The sequence below is a fragment of the Mesoplodon densirostris genome, chromosome 12 (assembly GCF_025265405.1).
Source record: "Mesoplodon densirostris isolate mMesDen1 chromosome 12, mMesDen1 primary haplotype, whole genome shotgun sequence".
Classification (NCBI taxonomy): Eukaryota; Metazoa; Chordata; class Mammalia; order Artiodactyla; family Ziphiidae; genus Mesoplodon; species Mesoplodon densirostris.
The window spans coordinates 104,317,420-104,340,492 of record NC_082672.1 but is presented as its reverse complement, the minus strand read 5'-3'; positions in this window follow the sequence as shown (position 1 = coordinate 104,340,492).

Sequence of the window (23,073 nt, the reverse complement as noted above, 5' to 3'; positions counted from 1 at the left end):
GGACTGTTTTTCAGGGAGCTCTGAGGACGCAGCTCTCTGGGTTGCCAACAGGCCAAATTCCACTTTTCTCGTCCGACGCCCTTTTCACGACTGACACCCAGCTCATGTAGCTGAAGTGCCCGAGCAGCCAAAAGAGACACGGGTCGCACACTGGCCCCCTTCCCTGAGAGCACTTTGGGAAACATGTGTTCCTCCTGAATTGCACGAGTAAGGGAACGCCTTCGTTTCCCCCCGGTCACGGTATATCTTGCAAAGGGCTAGCAAACTTCCGAGGACGACTGCACAGCTCTCTCACTGTGTCCGGGGTCGAGGTGCTGCTTGCGGGAGCAAGAGGTCAGGTGTGAATGCCGAGAAGCCGGTCAAGCATGGCGTTTCTCTCAAAGCGCCTCAGGTTTACAAAATGACGACCCCCTTACATTGCCCAGAAGCCCGGTTAGAAACGTGATCTTCAGGCTTCTTCCAAGCCCTGGAAACCTAGCTCTCCGATGGAGGAAAGACTTTGTTGCCCGGCCTTCTGCGTCCCAAACAGTAGAGCCCAAAACCCATGTGGCTCGAGGGTGCTCAGCAGGCACAGATGCCACTTGTGGTACACACGTCCACCACCATGTTCCTGCACCTTACTTTGAGCCTGGCGCTCAGCTGACACTCGCCCTAGATGAAGTCAACTGCTGGATGTGCTCCTAGCTAGAACTTGCAAGCACGCTCTTTCTTTGAGGAAACCCTGCGTTCCTCCCCAGGTATTCCTGCAGGGTGTAGTAGGTGAGGAGCGCAGGGCTTTTTATTCAGTCTTTCGGCCTCAAGCATCCTAGTTTTCAAATGGGTAAATAATTCCTTCCCATCAGGCTCCACTGTCGTTGTGGACACGTAGCCTGGGTAGCAGCCCCTTCTACCGGAGTGAAAAGAAACACACGCAAGAAACTAGGCGCTTCCGTGAGGCCCCTTTGGTAAGCAGTGTTTCTGCGTGAGGTGACGGGCTTAGCCGAGACAATGCCTCAGTCAGGCCTCGGTGACGGTGCCCCTTTCAAAGACCTAGCAATGGAAACGGAAATGTGTTCTTCATCATAGGGGGTGAGGGGAGGGATACCGAGTGAAGGTTCTGCGTGAGGTTAAGCGCCGTCAGCTTTGAGTTCCTAGGTTCTCTTCCCTGCACCGTGGAAGTCTCAGGGCATCTGAGATTTTCGCCTGAAGGCTGACATGAATTGTACACGAGACCGTCCACCAGCATGCTCCTGAGGCTGGTGTCCAGGAGTGTAGTTGTAGCAGGAGCTGGCTGCTTAGTGGCCCTTCCCTCTGCAGGCATCAGGTTCAGCCCAATGTCCCACGGGGCCTGAAGTTGTTCGGAAGCCACTGATGACCCTTTGGGGTACTCCGTGTCCTGGCATGACCAGGGCCCAGCCGCGAGAGGCCGCGCCACCCTGGGAGGGATAAAGGCATTCAGCCACTGCACTCACTAAGGCTTCTTGGAAGCTGCCACCCTCGAGCGCTGACCAAGGCATATGCGGACTTTCCTTGCCGCACTACAGCCTAACAACCATCAGAGGATGAGAGCACATTTCTCCAGCTGGACCAGAAGTCGATGTGCTGCTTGTGGGAGCAAGACGTCCCCTATAAATTCCGAGAAGCCTTGTAATCGCAGGCTTTCCCCAGTGCAGCTCAGGTTTACAATCTGCGGTCCCCCTTGCTTTGCCCGGACGACCAGGGAGAAACGTGTGCCTGGAGAGTCCTGTAAGCTCTGGGTATCCAGCTCTCTGACAGAGGAAACACTTTGTTGCCTGGCCTTCTGCATACCAAGAGCTCAAAGACCATGGGGCTGGAGGTTGCTCAGAAGGCACAGTTGACACTTTCGGTACACAGTGACTTTCCTGGGAGAACGGTGCTGACGAGACGCTCCTCAGTCTTGTGAAAGGCACACCAGCATTACAGCACTTCGGTGACGAAAGCCTCGGGTCAACTTGTGACCATCAACTCTGCTGATGGTAACCCTGCCCCTTCCTTTGCCGACTTTCGCCTTAGCTGAAGTACTCTGCTGGATGAGCTCCGGGCAAGGACTGGCAGGCGCACTGTTTCTCTCGAGAAATCTCGCTTTTCCTCCCGGGGAATTCCTGCAGGGTGTCCAGGATGAGCGACCCCTGTGCTTTCCCTTCCGTTTTCTGCCCCAAGTCTCCTGCTTTCCAAAGGGGCAAATAATGCTTGACCCTTCAGGCTCCAGCTTCTACGTGGACCTCAGCCTGTGGACGGGCACCTTCTGCCAGGGGATCAGAGAGCCATGCGACACACTAGGCTCTCCCGTGAGGACATTTTTGTGAGCAGAGGGACTGCGACAGGTGGGGTGCCTAGCCAGAACAGTGCTTCCGTCAGGCCTTGGCGACACTGGAAAGTTCAGTGGCCTAGCAGTGCTTCGGAAAATGCGTCCATCATTTCGGGCTGGTTCCAAAGTCACGTTTCTGCTTGAGGTAAAGGGGTCGTCAGCTTGGAGTTCGTCGAAGCAATGCTAATCAGCGAGTAAGGGTCAGTGCATTTCAGAACTTCGCTGGGAGTCTGACAAGCATTGCACGTGACACCGTCTGCCACCGTGTTCCTGATACTGGTTTCCAGAGGTGGAGATCTGGCTCTCTGCCAGAGCAGGTCACGTGGTGCCGTGCCCTCTGCATGCCTAGAGTGGAACGCAATGACCCATGGGGCTGGAGGTGGCTCGGAGGCCACAGATAACACGTTGGGGACCCCGTGCTCTTCCACGAGCCGGGTCTAGGCGCGAGGGAACTCGCAGTCCTGAGAGGCCTACCAGAGTTAAAGCAGCACATTCACTAAGCCTTCTCGGGAACCGTAAGGCACTCCAACACTTGCCATGGCACACGCGGACCTTCCTTTTGCAGCATGTGGGCAGGTTTCCTAACCACGAGCCAGAAGGCTTGGGGATGAGCTCCGAGCACTGAACGGCATGCACCCACGTTCTTTCGAGAAAACCCACTCTGCCTCACTTTGCCTCCCAGGGAACTCCTACGGCGAATCCAAGACAGGCGACGGGACTGTTTTTCAGGGAGCTCTGAGGACGCAGCTCTCTGGGTTGCCAACAGGCCAAATTCCACTTTTCTCGTCCGACGCCCTTTTCACGACTGACACCCAGCTCATGTAGCTGAAGTGCCCGAGCAGCCAAAAGAGACACGGGTCGCACACTGGCCCCCTTCCCTGAGAGCACTTTGGGAAACATGTGTTCCTCCTGAATTGCACGAGTAAGGGAACGCCTTCGTTTCCCCCCGGTCACGGTATATCTTGCAAAGGGCTAGCAAACTTCCGAGGACGACTGCACAGCTCTCTCACTGTGTCCGGGGTCGAGGTGCTGCTTGCGGGAGCAAGAGGTCAGGTGTGAATGCCGAGAAGCCGGTCAAGCATGGCGTTTCTCTCAAAGCGCCTCAGGTTTACAAAATGACGACCCCCTTACATTGCCCAGAAGCCCGGTTAGAAACGTGATCTTCAGGCTTCTTCCAAGCCCTGGAAACCTAGCTCTCCGATGGAGGAAAGACTTTGTTGCCCGGCCTTCTGCGTCCCAAACAGTAGAGCCCAAAACCCATGTGGCTCGAGGGTGCTCAGCAGGCACAGATGCCACTTGTGGTACACACGTCCACCACCATGTTCCTGCACCTTACTTTGAGCCTGGCGCTCAGCTGACACTCGCCCTAGATGAAGTCAACTGCTGGATGTGCTCCTAGCAAGAACTTGCAAGCACGCTCTTTCTTTGAGGAAACCCTGCGTTCCTCCCCGGGTATTCCTGCAGGGTGTAGTAGGTGAGGAGCGCAGGGCTTTTTATTCAGTCTTTCGGCCTCAAGCATCCTAGTTTTCAAATGGGTAAATAATTCTTTCCCATCAGGCTCCACTGTCGCTGTGGACACGTAGCCTGGGTAGCAGCCCCTTCTACCGGAGTGAAAAGAAACACACGCAAGAAACTAGGCGCTTCCGTGAGGCCCCTTTGGTAAGCAGTGTTTCTGCGTGAGGTGACGGGCTTAGCCGAGACAATGCCTCAGTCAGGCCTCGGTGACGGTGCCCCTTTCAAAGACCTAGCAATGGAAACGGAAATGTGTTCTTCATCATAGGGGGTGAGGGGAGGGATACCGAGTGAAGGTTCTGCGTGAGGTTAAGCGCCGTCAGCTTTGAGTTCCTAGGTTCACTTCCCTGCACCGTGGAAGTCTCAGGGCATCTGAGATTTTCGCCTGAAGGCTGACATGAATTGTACACGAGACCGTCCACCAGCATGCTCCTGAGGCTGGTGTCCAGGAGTGTAGTTGTAGCAGGAGCTGGCTGCTTAGTGGCCCTTCCCTCTGCAGGCATCAGGTTCAGCCCAATGTCCCCCGGGGCCTGAAGTTGTTCGGAAGCCACTGATGACCCTTTGGGGTACTCCGTGTCCTGGCATGACCAGGGCCCAGCCGCGAGAGGCCGCGCCACCCTGGGAGGGATAAAGGCATTCAGCCACTGCACTCACTAAGGCTTCTTGGAAGCTGCCACCCTCGAGCGCTGACCAAGGCATATGCGGACTTTCCTTGCCGCACTACAGCCTAACAACCATCAGAGGATGAGAGCACATTTCTCCAGCTGGACCAGAAGTCGATGTGCTGCTTGTGGGAGCAAGACGTCCCCTATAAATTCCGAGAAGCCTTGTAATCGCAGGCTTTCCCCAGTGCAGCTCAGGTTTACAATCTGCGGTCCCCCTTGCTTTGCCCGGACGACCAGGGAGAAACGTGTGCCTGGAGAGTCCTGTAAGCTCTGGGTATCCAGCTCTCTGACAGAGGAAACACTTTGTTGCCTGGCCTTCTGCATACCAAGAGCTCAAAGACCATGGGGCTGGAGGTTGCTCAGAAGGCACAGTTGACACTTTCGGTACACAGTGACTTTCCTGGGAAAACGGTGCTGACGAGACGCTCCTCAGACTTGTGAAAGGCACACCAGCATTACAGCACTTCGGTGACGAAAGCCTCGGGTCAACTTGTGACCATCAACTCTGCTGATGGTAACCCTGCCCCTTCCTTTGCCGACTTTCGCCTTAGCTGAAGTACTCTGCTGGATGAGCTCCGGGCAAGGACTGGCAGGCGCACTGTTTCTCTCGAGAAATCTCACTTTTCCTCCCGGGGAATTCCTGCAGGGTGTCCAGGATGAGCGACCCCTGTGCTTTCCCTTCCGTTTTCTGCCCCAAGTCTCCTGCTTTCCAAAGGGGCAAATAATGCTTGACCCTTCAGGCTCCAGCTTCTACGTGGACCTCAGCCTGTGGACGGGCACCTTCTGCCAGGGGATCAGAGAGCCATGCGACACACTAGGCTCTCCCGTGAGGACATTTTTGTAAGCAGAGGGACTGCGACAGGTGGGGTGCCTAGCCAGAACAGTGCTTCCGTCAGGCCTTGGCGACACTGGAAAGTTCAGTGGCCTAGCAGTGCTTCGGAAAATGCGTCCATCATTTCGGGCTGGTTCCAAAGTCACGTTTCTGCTTGAGGTAAAGGGGTCGTCAGCTTGGAGTTCGTCGAAGCAATGCTAATCAGCGAGTAAGGGTCAGCGCATTTCAGAACTTCGCTGGGAGTCTGACAAGCATTGCACGTGACACCGTCCGCCACCGTGTTCCTGATACTGGTTTCCAGAGGTGGAGATCTGGCTCTCTGCCAGAGCAGGTCACGTGGTGCCGTGCCCTCTGCATGCCTAGAGTGGAACGCAATGACCCATGGGGCTGGAGGTTGCTCGGAGGCCACAGATAACACGTTGGGGACCCCGTGCTCTTCCACGAGCCGGGTCTAGGCGCGAGGGAACTCGCAGTCCTGAGAGGCCTACCAGAGTTAAAGCAGCACATTCACTAAGCCTTCTCGGGAACCGTAATGCACTCCAACACTTGCCATGGCACACACGGACCTTCCTTTTGCAGCATGTGGGCAGGTTTCCTAACCACGAGCCAGAAGGCTTGGGGATGAGCTCCGAGCACTGAACGGCATGCACCCACGTTCTTTCGAGAAAACCCACTCTGCCTCACTTTGCCTCCCAGGGAACTCCTACGGCGAATCCAAGACAGGCGACGGGACTGTTTTTCAGGGAGCTCTGAGGACGTAGCTCTCTGGGTTGCCAACAGGCCAAATTTCACTTTTCTCGTCCGACGCCCTTTTCACGACTGACACCCAGCTCATGTAGCTGAAGTGCCCGAGCAGCCAAAAGAGACACGGGTCGCACACTGGCCCCCTTCCCTGAGAGCACTTTGGGAAACATGTGTTCCTCCTGAAGTGCACGAGTAAAGGAATGCCTTCGTTTCCCCCCGGTCACGGTATATCTTGCAAAGGGCTAGCAAACTTCCGAGGACGACTGCACAGCTCTCTCACTGTGTCCGGGGTCGAGGTGCTGCTTGCGGGAGCAAGAGGTCAGGTGTGAATGCCGAGAAGCCGGTCAAGCATGGCGTTTCTCTCAAAGCGCCTCAGGTTTACAAAATGACGACCCCCTTACATTGCCCAGAAGCCCGGTTAGAAACGTGATCTTCAGGCTTCTTCCAAGCCCTGGAAACCTAGCTCTCCGATGGAGGAAAGACTTTGTTGCCCGGCCTTCTGCGTCCCAAACAGTAGAGCCCAAAACCCATGTGGCTCGAGGGTGCTCAGCAGGCACAGATGCCACTTGTGGTACACACGTCCACCACCATGTTCCTGCACCTTACTTTGAGCCTGGCGCTCAGCTGACACTCGCCCTAGATGAAGTCAACTGCTGGATGTGCTCCTAGCAAGAACTTGCAAGCACGCTCTTTCTTTGAGGAAACCCTGCGTTCCTCCCCGGGTATTCCTGCAGGGTGTAGTAGGTGAGGAGCGCAGGGCTTTTTATTCAGTCTTTCGGCCTCAAGCATCCTAGTTTTCAAATGGGTAAATAATTCTTTCCCATCAGGCTCCACTGTCGCTGTGGACACGTAGCCTGGGTAGCAGCCCCTTCTACCGGAGTGAAAAGAAACACACGCAAGAAACTAGGCGCTTCCGTGAGGCCCCTTTGGTAAGCAGTGTTTCTGCGTGAGGTGACGGGCTTAGCCGAGACAATGCCTCAGTCAGGCCTCGGTGACGGTGCCCCTTTCAAAGACCTAGCAATGGAAACGGAAATGTGTTCTTCATCATAGGGGGTGAGGGGAGGGATACCGAGTGAAGGTTCTGCGTGAGGTTAAGCGCCGTCAGCTTTGAGTTCCTAGGTTCTCTTCCCTGCACCGTGGAAGTCTCAGGGCATCTGAGATTTTCGCCTGAAGGCTGACATGAATTGTACACGAGACCGTCCACCAGCATGCTCCTGAGGCTGGTGTCCAGGAGTGTAGTTGTAGCAGGAGCTGGCTGCTTAGTGGCCCTTCCCTCTGCAGGCATCAGGTTCAGCCCAATGTCCCACGGGGCCTGAAGTTGTTCGGAAGCCACTGATGACCCTTTGTGGTACTCCGTGTCCTGGCATGACCAGGGCCCAGCCGCGAGAGGCCGCGCCACCCTGGGAGGGATAAAGGCATTCAGCCACTGCACTCACTAAGGCTTCTTGGAAGCTGCCACCCTCGAGCGCTGACCAAGGCATATGCGGACTTTCCTTGCCGCACTACAGCCTAACAACCATCAGAGGATGAGAGCACATTTCTCCAGCTGGACCAGAAGTCGATGTGCTCCTTGTGGGAGCAAGACGTCCCCTATAAATTCCGAGAAGCCTTGTAATCGCAGGCTTTCCGCAGTGCAGCTCAGGTTTACAATCTGCGGTCCCCCTTGCTTTGCCCGGACGACCAGGGAGAAACGTGTGCCTGGAGAGTCCTGTAAGCTCTGGGTATCCAGCTCTCTGACAGAGGAAACACTTTGTTGCCTGGCCTTCTGCATACCAAGAGCTCAAAGACCATGGGGCTGGAGGTTGCTCAGAAGGCACAGTTGACACTTTCGGTACACAGTGACTTTCCTGGGAAAACGGTGCTGACGAGACGCTCCTCAGTCTTGTGAAAGGCACACCAGCATTACAGCACTTCGGTGACGAAAGCCTCGGGTCAACTTGTGACCATCAACTCTGCTGATGGTAACCCTGCCCCTTCCTTTGCCGACTTTCGCCTTAGCTGAAGTACTCTGCTGGATGAGCTCCGGGCAAGGACTGGCAGGCGCACTGTTTCTCTCGAGAAATCTCGCTTTTCCTCCCGGGGAATTCCTGCAGGGTGTCCAGGATGAGCGACCCCTGTGCTTTCCCTTCCGTTTTCTGCCCCAAGTCTCCTGCTTTCCAAAGGGGCAAATAATGCTTGACCCTTCAGGCTCCAGCTTCTACGTGGACCTCAGCCTGTGGACGGGCACCTTCTGCCAGGGGATCAGAGAGCCATGCGACACACTAGGCTCTCCCGTGAGGACATTTTTGTGAGCAGAGGGACTGCAACAGGTGGGGTGCCTAGCCAGAACAGTGCTTCCGTCAGGCCTTGGCGACACTGGAAAGTTCAGTGGCCTAGCAGTGCTTCGGAAAATGCGTCCATCATTTCGGGCTGGTTCCAAAGTCACGTTTCTGCTTGAGGTAAAGGGGTCGTCAGCTTGGAGTTCGTCGAAGCAATGCTAATCAGCGAGTAAGGGTCAGTGCATTTCAGAACTTCGCTGGGAGTCTGACAAGCATTGCACGTGACACCGTCCGCCACCGTGTTCCTGATACTGGTTTCCAGAGGTGGAGATCTGGCTCTCTGCCAGAGCAGGTCACGTGGTGCCGTGCCCTCTGCATGCCTAGAGTGGAACGCAATGACCCATGGGGCTGGAGGTGGCTCGGAGGCCACAGATAACACGTTGGGGACCCCGTGCTCTTCCACGAGCCGGGTCTAGGCGCGAGGGAACTCGCAGTCCTGAGAGGCCTACCAGAGTTAAAGCAGCACATTCACTAAGCCTTCTCGGGAACCGTAATGCACTCCAACACTTGCCATGGCACACGCGGACCTTCCTTTTGCAGCATGTGGGCAGGTTTCCTAACCACGAGCCAGAAGGCTTGGGGATGAGCTCCGAGCACTGAACGGCATGCACCCACGTTCTTTCGAGAAAACCCACTCTGCCTCACTTTGCCTCCCAGGGAACTCCTACGGCGAATCCAAGACAGGCGACGGGACTGTTTTTCAGGGAGCTCTGAGGACGCAGCTCTCTGGGTTGCCAACAGGCCAAATTCCACTTTTCTCGTCCGACGCCCTTTTCACGACTGACACCCAGCTCATGTAGCTGAAGTGCCCGAGCAGCCAAAAGAGACACGGGTCGCACACTGGCCCCCTTCCCTGAGAGCACTTTGGGAAACATGTGTTCCTCCTGAATTGCACGAGTAAGGGAACGCCTTCGTTTCCCCCCGGTCACGGTATATCTTGCAAAGGGCTAGCAAACTTCCGAGGACGACTGCACAGCTCTCTCACTGTGTCCGGGGTCGAGGTGCTGCTTGCGGGAGCAAGAGGTCAGGTGTGAATGCCGAGAAGCCGGTCAAGCATGGCGTTTCTCTCAAAGCGCCTCAGGTTTACAAAATGACGACCCCCTTACATTGCCCAGAAGCCCGGTTAGAAACGTGATCTTCAGGCTTCTTCCAAGCCCTGGAAACCTAGCTCTCCGATGGAGGAAAGACTTTGTTGCCCGGCCTTCTGCGTCCCAAACAGTAGAGCCCAAAACCCATGTGGCTCGAGGGTGCTCAGCAGGCACAGATGCCACTTGTGGTACACACGTCCACCACCATGTTCCTGCACCTTACTTTGAGCCTGGCGCTCAGCTGACACTCGCCCTAGATGAAGTCAACTGCTGGATGTGCTCCTAGCTAGAACTTGCAAGCACGCTCTTTCTTTGAGGAAACCCTGCGTTCCTCCCCAGGTATTCCTGCAGGGTGTAGTAGGTGAGGAGCGCAGGGCTTTTTATTCAGTCTTTCGGCCTCAAGCATCCTAGTTTTCAAATGGGTAAATAATTCCTTCCCATCAGGCTCCACTGTCGTTGTGGACACGTAGCCTGGGTAGCAGCCCCTTCTACCGGAGTGAAAAGAAACACACGCAAGAAACTAGGCGCTTCCGTGAGGCCCCTTTGGTAAGCAGTGTTTCTGCGTGAGGTGACGGGCTTAGCCGAGACAATGCCTCAGTCAGGCCTCGGTGACGGTGCCCCTTTCAAAGACCTAGCAATGGAAACGGAAATGTGTTCTTCATCATAGGGGGTGAGGGGAGGGATACCGAGTGAAGGTTCTGCGTGAGGTTAAGCGCCGTCAGCTTTGAGTTCCTAGGTTCTCTTCCCTGCACCGTGGAAGTCTCAGGGCATCTGAGATTTTCGCCTGAAGGCTGACATGAATTGTACACGAGACCGTCCACCAGCATGCTCCTGAGGCTGGTGTCCAGGAGTGTAGTTGTAGCAGGAGCTGGCTGCTTAGTGGCCCTTCCCTCTGCAGGCATCAGGTTCAGCCCAATGTCCCACGGGGCCTGAAGTTGTTCGGAAGCCACTGATGACCCTTTGGGGTACTCCGTGTCCTGGCATGACCAGGGCCCAGCCGCGAGAGGCCGCGCCACCCTGGGAGGGATAAAGGCATTCAGCCACTGCACTCACTAAGGCTTCTTGGAAGCTGCCACCCTCGAGCGCTGACCAAGGCATATGCGGACTTTCCTTGCCGCACTACAGCCTAACAACCATCAGAGGATGAGAGCACATTTCTCCAGCTGGACCAGAAGTCGATGTGCTGCTTGTGGGAGCAAGACGTCCCCTATAAATTCCGAGAAGCCTTGTAATCGCAGGCTTTCCCCAGTGCAGCTCAGGTTTACAATCTGCGGTCCCCCTTGCTTTGCCCGGACGACCAGGGAGAAACGTGTGCCTGGAGAGTCCTGTAAGCTCTGGGTATCCAGCTCTCTGACAGAGGAAACACTTTGTTGCCTGGCCTTCTGCATACCAAGAGCTCAAAGACCATGGGGCTGGAGGTTGCTCAGAAGGCACAGTTGACACTTTCGGTACACAGTGACTTTCCTGGGAGAACGGTGCTGACGAGACGCTCCTCAGTCTTGTGAAAGGCACACCAGCATTACAGCACTTCGGTGACGAAAGCCTCGGGTCAACTTGTGACCATCAACTCTGCTGATGGTAACCCTGCCCCTTCCTTTGCCGACTTTCGCCTTAGCTGAAGTACTCTGCTGGATGAGCTCCGGGCAAGGACTGGCAGGCGCACTGTTTCTCTCGAGAAATCTCGCTTTTCCTCCCGGGGAATTCCTGCAGGGTGTCCAGGATGAGCGACCCCTGTGCTTTCCCTTCCGTTTTCTGCCCCAAGTCTCCTGCTTTCCAAAGGGGCAAATAATGCTTGACCCTTCAGGCTCCAGCTTCTACGTGGACCTCAGCCTGTGGACGGGCACCTTCTGCCAGGGGATCAGAGAGCCATGCGACACACTAGGCTCTCCCGTGAGGACATTTTTGTGAGCAGAGGGACTGCGACAGGTGGGGTGCCTAGCCAGAACAGTGCTTCCGTCAGGCCTTGGCGACACTGGAAAGTTCAGTGGCCTAGCAGTGCTTCGGAAAATGCGTCCATCATTTCGGGCTGGTTCCAAAGTCACGTTTCTGCTTGAGGTAAAGGGGTCGTCAGCTTGGAGTTCGTCGAAGCAATGCTAATCAGCGAGTAAGGGTCAGTGCATTTCAGAACTTCGCTGGGAGTCTGACAAGCATTGCACGTGACACCGTCCGCCACCGTGTTCCTGATACTGGTTTCCAGAGGTGGAGATCTGGCTCTCTGCCAGAGCAGGTCACGTGGTGCCGTGCCCTCTGCATGCCTAGAGTGGAACGCAATGACCCATGGGGCTGGAGGTGGCTCGGAGGCCACAGATAACACGTTGGGGACCCCGTGCTCTTCCACGAGCCGGGTCTAGGCGCGAGGGAACTCGCAGTCCTGAGAGGCCTACCAGAGTTAAAGCAGCACATTCACTAAGCCTTCTCGGGAACCGTAAGGCACTCCAACACTTGCCATGGCACACGCGGACCTTCCTTTTGCAGCATGTGGGCAGGTTTCCTAACCACGAGCCAGAAGGCTTGGGGATGAGCTCCGAGCACTGAACGGCATGCACCCACGTTCTTTCGAGAAAACCCACTCTGCCTCACTTTGCCTCCCAGGGAACTCCTACGGCGAATCCAAGACAGGCGACGGGACTGTTTTTCAGGGAGCTCTGAGGACGCAGCTCTCTGGGTTGCCAACAGGCCAAATTCCACTTTTCTCGTCCGACGCCCTTTTCACGACTGACACCCAGCTCATGTAGCTGAAGTGCCCGAGCAGCCAAAAGAGACACGGGTCGCACACTGGCCCCCTTCCCTGAGAGCACTTTGGGAAACATGTGTTCCTCCTGAATTGCACGAGTAAGGGAACGCCTTCGTTTCCCCCCGGTCACGGTATATCTTGCAAAGGGCTAGCAAACTTCCGAGGACGACTGCACAGCTCTCTCACTGTGTCCGGGGTCGAGGTGCTGCTTGCGGGAGCAAGAGGTCAGGTGTGAATGCCGAGAAGCCGGTCAAGCATGGCGTTTCTCTCAAAGCGCCTCAGGTTTACAAAATGACGACCCCCTTACATTGCCCAGAAGCCCGGTTAGAAACGTGATCTTCAGGCTTCTTCCAAGCCCTGGAAACCTAGCTCTCCGATGGAGGAAAGACTTTGTTGCCCGGCCTTCTGCGTCCCAAACAGTAGAGCCCAAAACCCATGTGGCTCGAGGGTGCTCAGCAGGCACAGATGCCACTTGTGGTACACACGTCCACCACCATGTTCCTGCACCTTACTTTGAGCCTGGCGCTCAGCTGACACTCGCCCTAGATGAAGTCAACTGCTGGATGTGCTCCTAGCAAGAACTTGCAAGCACGCTCTTTCTTTGAGGAAACCCTGCGTTCCTCCCCGGGTATTCCTGCAGGGTGTAGTAGGTGAGGAGCGCAGGGCTTTTTATTCAGTCTTTCGGCCTCAAGCATCCTAGTTTTCAAATGGGTAAATAATTCTTTCCCATCAGGCTCCACTGTCGCTGTGGACACGTAGCCTGGGTAGCAGCCCCTTCTACCGGAGTGAAAAGAAACACACGCAAGAAACTAGGCGCTTCCGTGAGGCCCCTTTGGTAAGCAGTGTTTCTGCGTGAGGTGACGGGCTTAGCCGAGACAATGCCTCAGTCAGGCCTCGGTGACGGTGCCCCTTTCAAAGACCTAGCAATGGAAACGGAAATGTGTTCTTCATCATAGGGGGTGAGGGGAGGGATACCGAGTGAAGGTTCTGCGTGAGGTTAAGCGCCGTCAGCTTTGAGTTCCTAGGTTCACTTCCCTGCACCGTGGAAGTCTCAGGGCATCTGAGATTTTCGCCTGAAGGCTGACATGAATTGTACACGAGACCGTCCACCAGCATGCTCCTGAGGCTGGTGTCCAGGAGTGTAGTTGTAGCAGGAGCTGGCTGCTTAGTGGCCCTTCCCTCTGCAGGCATCAGGTTCAGCCCAATGTCCCCCGGGGCCTGAAGTTGTTCGGAAGCCACTGATGACCCTTTGGGGTACTCCGTGTCCTGGCATGACCAGGGCCCAGCCGCGAGAGGCCGCGCCACCCTGGGAGGGATAAAGGCATTCAGCCACTGCACTCACTAAGGCTTCTTGGAAGCTGCCACCCTCGAGCGCTGACCAAGGCATATGCGGACTTTCCTTGCCGCACTACAGCCTAACAACCATCAGAGGATGAGAGCACATTTCTCCAGCTGGACCAGAAGTCGATGTGCTGCTTGTGGGAGCAAGACGTCCCCTATAAATTCCGAGAAGCCTTGTAATCGCAGGCTTTCCCCAGTGCAGCTCAGGTTTACAATCTGCGGTCCCCCTTGCTTTGCCCGGACGACCAGGGAGAAACGTGTGCCTGGAGAGTCCTGTAAGCTCTGGGTATCCAGCTCTCTGACAGAGGAAACACTTTGTTGCCTGGCCTTCTGCATACCAAGAGCTCAAAGACCATGGGGCTGGAGGTTGCTCAGAAGGCACAGTTGACACTTTCGGTACACAGTGACTTTCCTGGGAAAACGGTGCTGACGAGACGCTCCTCAGACTTGTGAAAGGCACACCAGCATTACAGCACTTCGGTGACGAAAGCCTCGGGTCAACTTGTGACCATCAACTCTGCTGATGGTAACCCTGCCCCTTCCTTTGCCGACTTTCGCCTTAGCTGAAGTACTCTGCTGGATGAGCTCCGGGCAAGGACTGGCAGGCGCACTGTTTCTCTCGAGAAATCTCACTTTTCCTCCCGGGGAATTCCTGCAGGGTGTCCAGGATGAGCGACCCCTGTGCTTTCCCTTCCGTTTTCTGCCCCAAGTCTCCTGCTTTCCAAAGGGGCAAATAATGCTTGACCCTTCAGGCTCCAGCTTCTACGTGGACCTCAGCCTGTGGACGGGCACCTTCTGCCAGGGGATCAGAGAGCCATGCGACACACTAGGCTCTCCCGTGAGGACATTTTTGTAAGCAGAGGGACTGCGACAGGTGGGGTGCCTAGCCAGAACAGTGCTTCCGTCAGGCCTTGGCGACACTGGAAAGTTCAGTGGCCTAGCAGTGCTTCGGAAAATGCGTCCATCATTTCGGGCTGGTTCCAAAGTCACGTTTCTGCTTGAGGTAAAGGGGTCGTCAGCTTGGAGTTCGTCGAAGCAATGCTAATCAGCGAGTAAGGTTCAGCGCATTTCAGAACTTCGCTGGGAGTCTGACAAGCATTGCACGTGACACCGTCCGCCACCGTGTTCCTGATACTGGTTTCCAGAGGTGGAGATCTGGCTCTCTGCCAGAGCAGGTCACGTGGTGCCGTGCCCTCTGCATGCCTAGAGTGGAACGCAATGACCCATGGGGCTGGAGGTTGCTCGGAGGCCACAGATAACACGTTGGGGACCCCGTGCTCTTCCACGAGCCGGGTCTAGGCGCGAGGGAACTCGCAGTCCTGAGAGGCCTACCAGAGTTAAAGCAGCACATTCACTAAGCCTTCTCGGGAACCGTAATGCACTCCAACACTTGCCATGGCACACGCGGACCTTCCTTTTGCAGCATGTGGGCAGGTTTCCTAACCACGAGCCAGAAGGCTTGGGGATGAGCTCCGAGCACTGAACGGCATGCACCCACGTTCTTTCGAGAAAACCCACTCTGCCTCACTTTGCCTCCCAGGGAACTCCTACGGCGAATCCAAGACAGGCGACGGGACTGTTTTTCAGGGAGCTCTGAGGACGTAGCTCTCTGGGTTGCCAACAGGCCAAATTTCACTTTTCTCGTCCGACGCCCTTTTCACGACTGACACCCAGCTCATGTAGCTGAAGTGCCCGAGCAGCCAAAAGAGACACGGGTCGCACACTGGCCCCCTTCCCTGAGAGCACTTTGGGAAACATGTGTTCCTCCTGAAGTGCACGAGTAAGGGAATGCCTTCGTTTCCCCCCGGTCACGGTATATCTTGCAAAGGGCTAGCAAACTTCCGAGGACGACTGCACAGCTCTCTCACTGTGTCCGGGGTCGAGGTGCTGCTTGCGGGAGCAAGAGGTCAGGTGTGAATGCCGAGAAGCCGGTCAAGCATGGCGTTTCTCTCAAAGCGCCTCAGGTTTACAAAATGACGACCCCCTTACATTGCCCAGAAGCCCGGTTAGAAACGTGATCTTCAGGCTTCTTCCAAGCCCTGGAAACCTAGCTCTCCGATGGAGGAAAGACTTTGTTGCCCGGCCTTCTGCGTCCCAAACAGTAGAGCCCAAAACCCATGTGGCTCGAGGGTGCTCAGCAGGCACAGATGCCACTTGTGGTACACACGTCCACCACCATGTTCCTGCACCTTACTTTGAGCCTGGCGCTCAGCTGACACTCGCCCTAGATGAAGTCAACTGCTGGATGTGCTCCTAGCAAGAACTTGCAAGCACGCTCTTTCTTTGAGGAAACCCTGCGTTCCTCCCCGGGTATTCCTGCAGGGTGTAGTAGGTGAGGAGCGCAGGGCTTTTTATTCAGTCTTTCGGCCTCAAGCATCCTAGTTTTCAAATGGGTAAATAATTCTTTCCCATCAGGCTCCACTGTCGCTGTGGACACGTAGCCTGGGTAGCAGCCCCTTCTACCGGAGTGAAAAGAAACACACGCAAGAAACTAGGCGCTTCCGTGAGGCCCCTTTGGTAAGCAGTGTTTCTGCGTGAGGTGACGGGCTTAGCCGAGACAATGCCTCAGTCAGGCCTCGGTGACGGTGCCCCTTTCAAAGACCTAGCAATGGAAACGGAAATGTGTTCTTCATCATAGGGGGTGAGGGGAGGGATACCGAGTGAAGGTTCTGCGTGAGGTTAAGCGCCGTCAGCTTTGAGTTCCTAGGTTCACTTCCCTGCACCGTGGAAGTCTCAGGGCATCTGAGATTTTCGCCTGAAGGCTGACATGAATTGTACACGAGACCGTCCACCAGCATGCTCCTGAGGCTGGTGTCCAGGAGTGTAGTTGTAGCAGGAGCTGGCTGCTTAGTGGCCCTTCCCTCTGCAGGCATCAGGTTCAGCCCAATGTCCCCCGGGGCCTGAAGTTGTTCGGAAGCCACTGATGACCCTTTGGGGTACTCCGTGTCCTGGCATGACCAGGGCCCAGCCGCGAGAGGCCGCGCCACCCTGGGAGGGATAAAGGCATTCAGCCACTGCACTCACTAAGGCTTCTTGGAAGCTGCCACCCTCGAGCGCTGACCAAGGCATATGCGGACTTTCCTTGCCGCACTACAGCCTAACAACCATCAGAGGATGAGAGCACATTTCTCCAGCTGGACCAGAAGTCGATGTGCTGCTTGTGGGAGCAAGACGTCCCCTATAAATTCCGAGAAGCCTTGTAATCGCAGGCTTTCCCCAGTGCAGCTCAGGTTTACAATCTGCGGTCCCCCTTGCTTTGCCCGGACGACCAGGGAGAAACGTGTGCCTGGAGAGTCCTGTAAGCTCTGGGTATCCAGCTCTCTGACAGAGGAAACACTTTGTTGCCTGGCCTTCTGCATACCAAGAGCTCAAAGACCATGGGGCTGGAGGTTGCTCAGAAGGCACAGTTGACACTTTCGGTACACAGTGACTTTCCTGGGAAAACGGTGCTGACGAGACGCTCCTCAGACTTGTGAAAGGCACACCAGCATTACAGCACTTCGGTGACGAAAGCCTCGGGTCAACTTGTGACCATCAACTCTGCTGATGGTAACCCTGCCCCTTCCTTTGCCGACTTTCGCCTTAGCTGAAGTACTCTGCTGGATGAGCTCCGGGCAAGGACTGGCAGGCGCACTGTTTCTCTCGAGAAATGTCACTTTTCCTCCCGGGGAATTCCTGCAGGGTGTCCAGGATGAGCGACCCCTGTGCTTTCCCTTCCGTTTTCTGCCCCAAGTCTCCTGCTTTCCAAAGGGGCAAATAATGCTTGACCCTTCAGGCTCCAGCTTCTACGTGGACCTCAGCCTGTGGACGGGCACCTTCTGCCAGGGGATCAGAGAGCCATGCGACACACTAGGCTCTCCCGTGAGGACATTTTTGTGAGCAGAGGGACTGCGACAGGTGGGGTGCCTAGCCAGAACAGTGCTTCCGTCAGGCCTTGGCGACACTGGAAAGTTCAGTGGCCTAGCAGTGCTTCGGAAAATGCGTCCATCATTTCGGGCTGGTTCCAAAGTCACGTTTCTGCTTGAGGTAAAGGGGTCGTCAGCTTGGAGTTCGTCGAAGCAATGCTGATCAGCGAGTAAGGTTCAGCGCATTTCAGAACTTCGCTGGGAGTCTGACAAGCATTGCACGTGACACCGTCCGCCACCGTGTTCCTGATACTGGTTTCCAGAGGTGGAGATCTGGCTCTCTGCCAGAGCAGGTCACGTGGTGCCGTGCCCTCTGCATGCCTAGAGTGGAACGCAATGACCCATGGGGCTGGAGGTTGCTCGGAGGCCACAGATAACACGTTGGGGACCCCGTGCTCTTCCACGAGCCGGGTCTAGGCGCGAGGGAACTCGCAGTCCTGAGAGGCCTACCAGAGTTAAAGCAGCACATTCACTAAGCCTTCTCGGGAACCGTAATGCACTCCAACACTTGCCATGGCACACGCGGACCTTCCTTTTGCAGCATGTGGGCAGGTTTCCTAACCACGAGCCAGAAGGCTTGGGGATGAGCTCCGAGCACTGAACGGCATGCACCCACGTTCTTTCGAGAAAACCCACTCTGCCTCACTTTGCCTCCCAGGGAACTCCTACGGCGAATCCAAGACAGGCGACGGGACTGTTTTTCAGGGAGCTCTGAGGACGCAGCTCTCTGGGTTGCCAACAGGCCAAATTCCACTTTTCTCGTCCGACGCCCTTTTCACGACTGACACCCAGCTCATGTAGCTGAAGTGCCCGAGCAGCCAAAAGAGACACGGGTCGCACACTGGCCCCCTTCCCTGAGAGCACTTTGGGAAACATGTGTTCCTCCTGAATTGCACGAGTAAGGGAACGCCTTCGTTTCCCCCCGGTCACGGTATATCTTGCAAAGGGCTAGCAAACTTCCGAGGACGACTGCACAGCTCTCTCACTGTGTCCGGGGTCGAGGTGCTGCTTGCGGGAGCAAGAGGTCAGGTGTGAATGCCGAGAAGCCGGTCAAGCATGGCGTTTCTCTCAAAGCGCCTCAGGTTTACAAAATGACGACCCCCTTACATTGCCCAGAAGCCCGGTTAGAAACGTGATCTTCAGGCTTCTTCCAAGCCCTGGAAACCTAGCTCTCCGATGGAGGAAAGACTTTGTTGCCCGGCCTTCTGCGTCCCAAACAGTAGAGCCCAAAACCCATGTGGCTCGAGGGTGCTCAGCAGGCACAGAAGCCACTTGTGGTACACACGTCCACCACCATGTTCCTGCACCTTACTTTGAGCCTGGCGCTCAGCTGACACTCGCCCTAGATGAAGTCAACTGCTGGATGTGCTCCTAGCTAGAACTTGCAAGCACGCTCTTTCTTTGAGGAAACCCTGCGTTCCTCCCCAGGTATTCCTGCAGGGTGTAGTAGGTGAGGAGCGCAGGGCTTTTTATTCAGTCTTTCGGCCTCAAGCATCCTAGTTTTCAAATGGGTAAATAATTCCTTCCCATCAGGCTCCACTGTCGTTGTGGACACGTAGCCTGGGTAGCAGCCCCTTCTACCGGAGTGAAAAGAAACACACGCAAGAAACTAGGCGCTTCCGTGAGGCCCCTTTGGTAAGCAGTGTTTCTGCGTGAGGTGACGGGCTTAGCCGAGACAATGCCTCAGTCAGGCCTCGGTGACGGTGCCCCTTTCAAAGACCTAGCAATGGAAACGGAAATGTGTTCTTCATCATAGGGGGTGAGGGGAGGGATACCGAGTGAAGGTTCTGCGTGAGGTTAAGCGCCGTCAGCTTTGAGTTCCTAGGTTCTCTTCCCTGCACCGTGGAAGTCTCAGGGCATCTGAGATTTTCGCCTGAAGGCTGACATGAATTGTACACGGGACCGTCCACCAGCATGCTCCTGAGGCTGGTGTCCAGGAGTGTAGTTGTAGCAGGAGCTGGCTGCTTAGTGGCCCTTCCCTCTGCAGGCATCAGGTTCAGCCCAATGTCCCCCGGGGCCTGAAGTTGTTCGGAAGCCACTGATGACCCTTTGGGGTACTCCGTGTCCTGGCATGACCAGGGCCCAGCCGCGAGAGGCCGCGCCACCCTGGGAGGGATAAAGGCATTCAGCCACTGCACTCACTAAGGCTTCTTGGAAGCTGCCACCCTCGAGCGCTGACCAAGGCATATGCGGACTTTCCTTGCCGCACTACAGCCTAACAATCATCAGAGGATGAGAGCACATTTCTCCAGCTGGACCAGAAGTCGATGTGCTCCTTGTGGGAGCAAGACGTCCCCTATAAATTCCGAGAAGCCTTGTAATCGCAGGCTTTCCCCAGTGCAGCTCAGGTTTACAATCTGCGGTCCCCCTTGCTTTGCCCGGACGACCAGGGAGAAACGTGTGCCTGGAGAGTCCTGTAAGCTCTGGGTATCCAGCTCTCTGACAGAGGAAACACTTTGTTGCCTGGCCTTCTGCATACCAAGAGCTCAAAGACCATGGGGCTGGAGGTTGCTCAGAAGGCACAGTTGACACTTTCGGTACACAGTGACTTTCCTGGGAGAACGGTGCTGACGAGACGCTCCTCAGACTTGTGAAAGGCACACCAGCATTACAGCACTTCGGTGACGAAAGCCTCGGGTCAACTTGTGACCATCAACTCTGCTGATGGTAACCCTGCCCCTTCCTTTGCCGACTTTCGCCTTAGCTGAAGTACTCTGCTGGATGAGCTCCGGGCAAGGACTGGCAGGCGCACTGTTTCTCTCGAGAAATCTCACTTTTCCTCCCGGGGAATTCCTGCAGGGTGTCCAGGATGAGCGACCCCTGTGCTTTCCCTTCCGTTTTCTGCCCCAAGTCTCCTGCTTTCCAAAGGGGCAAATAATGCTTGACCCTTCAGGCTCCAGCTTCTACGTGGACCTCAGCCTGTGGACGGGCACCTTCTGCCAGGGGATCAGAGAGCCATGCGACACACTAGGCTCTCCCGTGAGGACATTTTTGTAAGCAGAGGGACTGCGACAGGTGGGGTGCCTAGCCAGAACAGTGCTTCCGTCAGGCCTTGGCGACACTGGAAAGTTCAGTGGCCTAGCAGTGCTTCGGAAAATGCGTCCATCATTTCGGGCTGGTTCCAAAGTCACGTTTCTGCTTGAGGTAAAGGGGTCGTCAGCTTGGAGTTCGTCGAAGCAATGCTGATCAGCGAGTAAGGGTCAGTGCATTTCAGAACTTCGCTGGGAGTCTGACAAGCATTGCACGTGACACCGTCCGCCACCGTGTTCCTGATACTGGTTTCCAGAGGTGGAGATCTGGCTCTCTGCCAGAGCAGGTCATGTGGTGCCGTGCCCTCTGCATGCCTAGAGTGGAACGCAATGACCCATGGGGCTGGAGGTGGCTCGGAGGCCACAGATAACACGTTGGGGACCCCGTGCTCTTCCACGAGCCGGGTCTAGGCGCGAGGGAACTCGCAGTCCTGAGAGGCCTACCAGAGTTAAAGCAGCACATTCACTAAGCCTTCTCGGGAACCGTAATGCACTCCAACACTTGCCATGGCACACGCGGACCTTCCTTTTGCAGCATGTGGGCAGGTTTCCTAGCCACGAGCCAGAAGGCTTGGGGATGAGCTCCGAGCACTGAACGGCATGCACCCACGTTCTTTCGAGAAAACCCACTCTGCCTCACTTTGCCTCCCAGGGAACTCCTACGGCGAATCCAAGACAGGCGACGGGACTGTTTTTCAGGGAGCTCTGAGGACGCAGCTCTCTGGGTTGCCAACAGGCCAAATTCCACTTTTCTCGTCCGACGCCCTTTTCACGACTGACACCCAGCTCATGTAGCTGAAGTGCCCGAGCAGCCAAAAGAGACACGGGTCGCACACTGGCCCCCTTCCCTGAGAGCACTTTGGGAAACATGTGTTCCTCCTGAATTGCACGAGTAAGGGAACGCCTTCGTTTCCCCCCGGTCACGGTATATCTTGCAAAGGGCTAGCAAACTTCCGAGGACGACTGCACAGCTCTCTCTCACTGTGTCCGGGGTCGAGGTGCTGCTTGCGGGAGCAAGAGGTCAGGTGTGAATGCCGAGAAGCCGGTCAAGCATGGCGTTTCTCTCAAAGCGCCTCAGGTTTACAAAATGACGACCCCCTTACATTGCCCAGAAGCCCGGTTAGAAACGTGATCTTCAGGCTTCTTCCAAGCCCTGGAAACCTAGCTCTCCGATGGAGGAAAGACTTTGTTGCCCGGCCTTCTGCGTCCCAAACAGTAGAGCCCAAAACCCATGTGGCTCGAGGGTGCTCAGCAGGCACAGATGCCACTTGTGGTACACACGTCCACCACCATGTTCCTGCACCTTACTTTGAGCCTGGCGCTCAGCTGACACTCGCCCTAGATGAAGTCAACTGCTGGATGTGCTCCTAGCAAGAACTTGCAAGCACGCTCTTTCTTTGAGGAAACCCTGCGTTCCTCCCCGGGTATTCCTGCAGGGTGTAGTAGGTGAGGAGCGCAGGGCTTTTTATTCAGTCTTTCGGCCTCAAGCATCCTAGTTTTCAAATGGGTAAATAATTCTTTCCCATCAGGCTCCGCTGTCGTTGTGGACACGTAGCCTGGGTAGCAGCCCCTTCTACCGGAGTGAAAAGAAACACACGCAAGAAACTAGGCGCTTCCGTGAGGCCCCTTTGGTAAGCAGTGTTTCTGCGTGAGGTGACGGGCTTAGCCGAGACAATGCCTCAGTCAGGCCTCGGTGACGGTGCCCCTTTCAAAGACCTAGCAATGGAAACGGAAATGTGTTCTTCATCATAGGGGGTGAGGGGAGGGATACCGAGTGAAGGTTCTGCGTGAGGTTAAGCGCCGTCAGCTTTGAGTTCCTAGGTTCTCTGCCCTGCACCGTGGAAGTCTCAGGGCATCTGAGATTTTCGCCTGAAGGCTGACATGAATTGTACACGGGACCGTCCACCAGCATGCTCCTGAGGCTGGTGTCCAGGAGTGTAGTTGTAGCAGGAGCTGGCTGCTTAGTGGCCCTTCCCTCTGCAGGCATCAGGTTCAGCCCAATGTCCCCCGGGGCCTGAAGTTGTTCGGAAGCCACTGATGACCCTTTGGGGTACTCCGTGTCCTGGCATGACCAGGGCCCAGCCGCGAGAGGCCGCGCCACCCTGGGAGGGATAAAGGCATTCAGCCACTGCACTCACTAAGGCTTCTTGGAAGCTGCCACCCTCGAGCGCTGACCAAGGCATATGCGGACTTTCCTTGCCGCACTACAGCCTAACAACCATCAGAGGATGAGAGCACATTTCTCCAGCTGGACCAGAAGTCGATGTGCTCCTTGTGGGAGCAAGACGTCCCCTATAAATTCCGAGAAGCCTTGTAATCGCAGGCTTTCCCCAGTGCAGCTCAGGTTTACAATCTGCGGTCCCCCTTGCTTTGCCCGGACGACCAGGGAGAAACGTGTGCCTGGAGAGTCCTGTAAGCTCTGGGTATCCAGCTCTCTGACAGAGGAAACACTTTGTTGCCTGGCCTTCTGCATACCAAGAGCTCAAAGACCATGGGGCTGGAGGTTGCTCAGAAGGCACAGTTGACACTTTCGGTACACAGTGACTTTCCTGGGAGAACGGTGCTGACGAGACGCTCCTCAGACTTGTGAAAGGCAC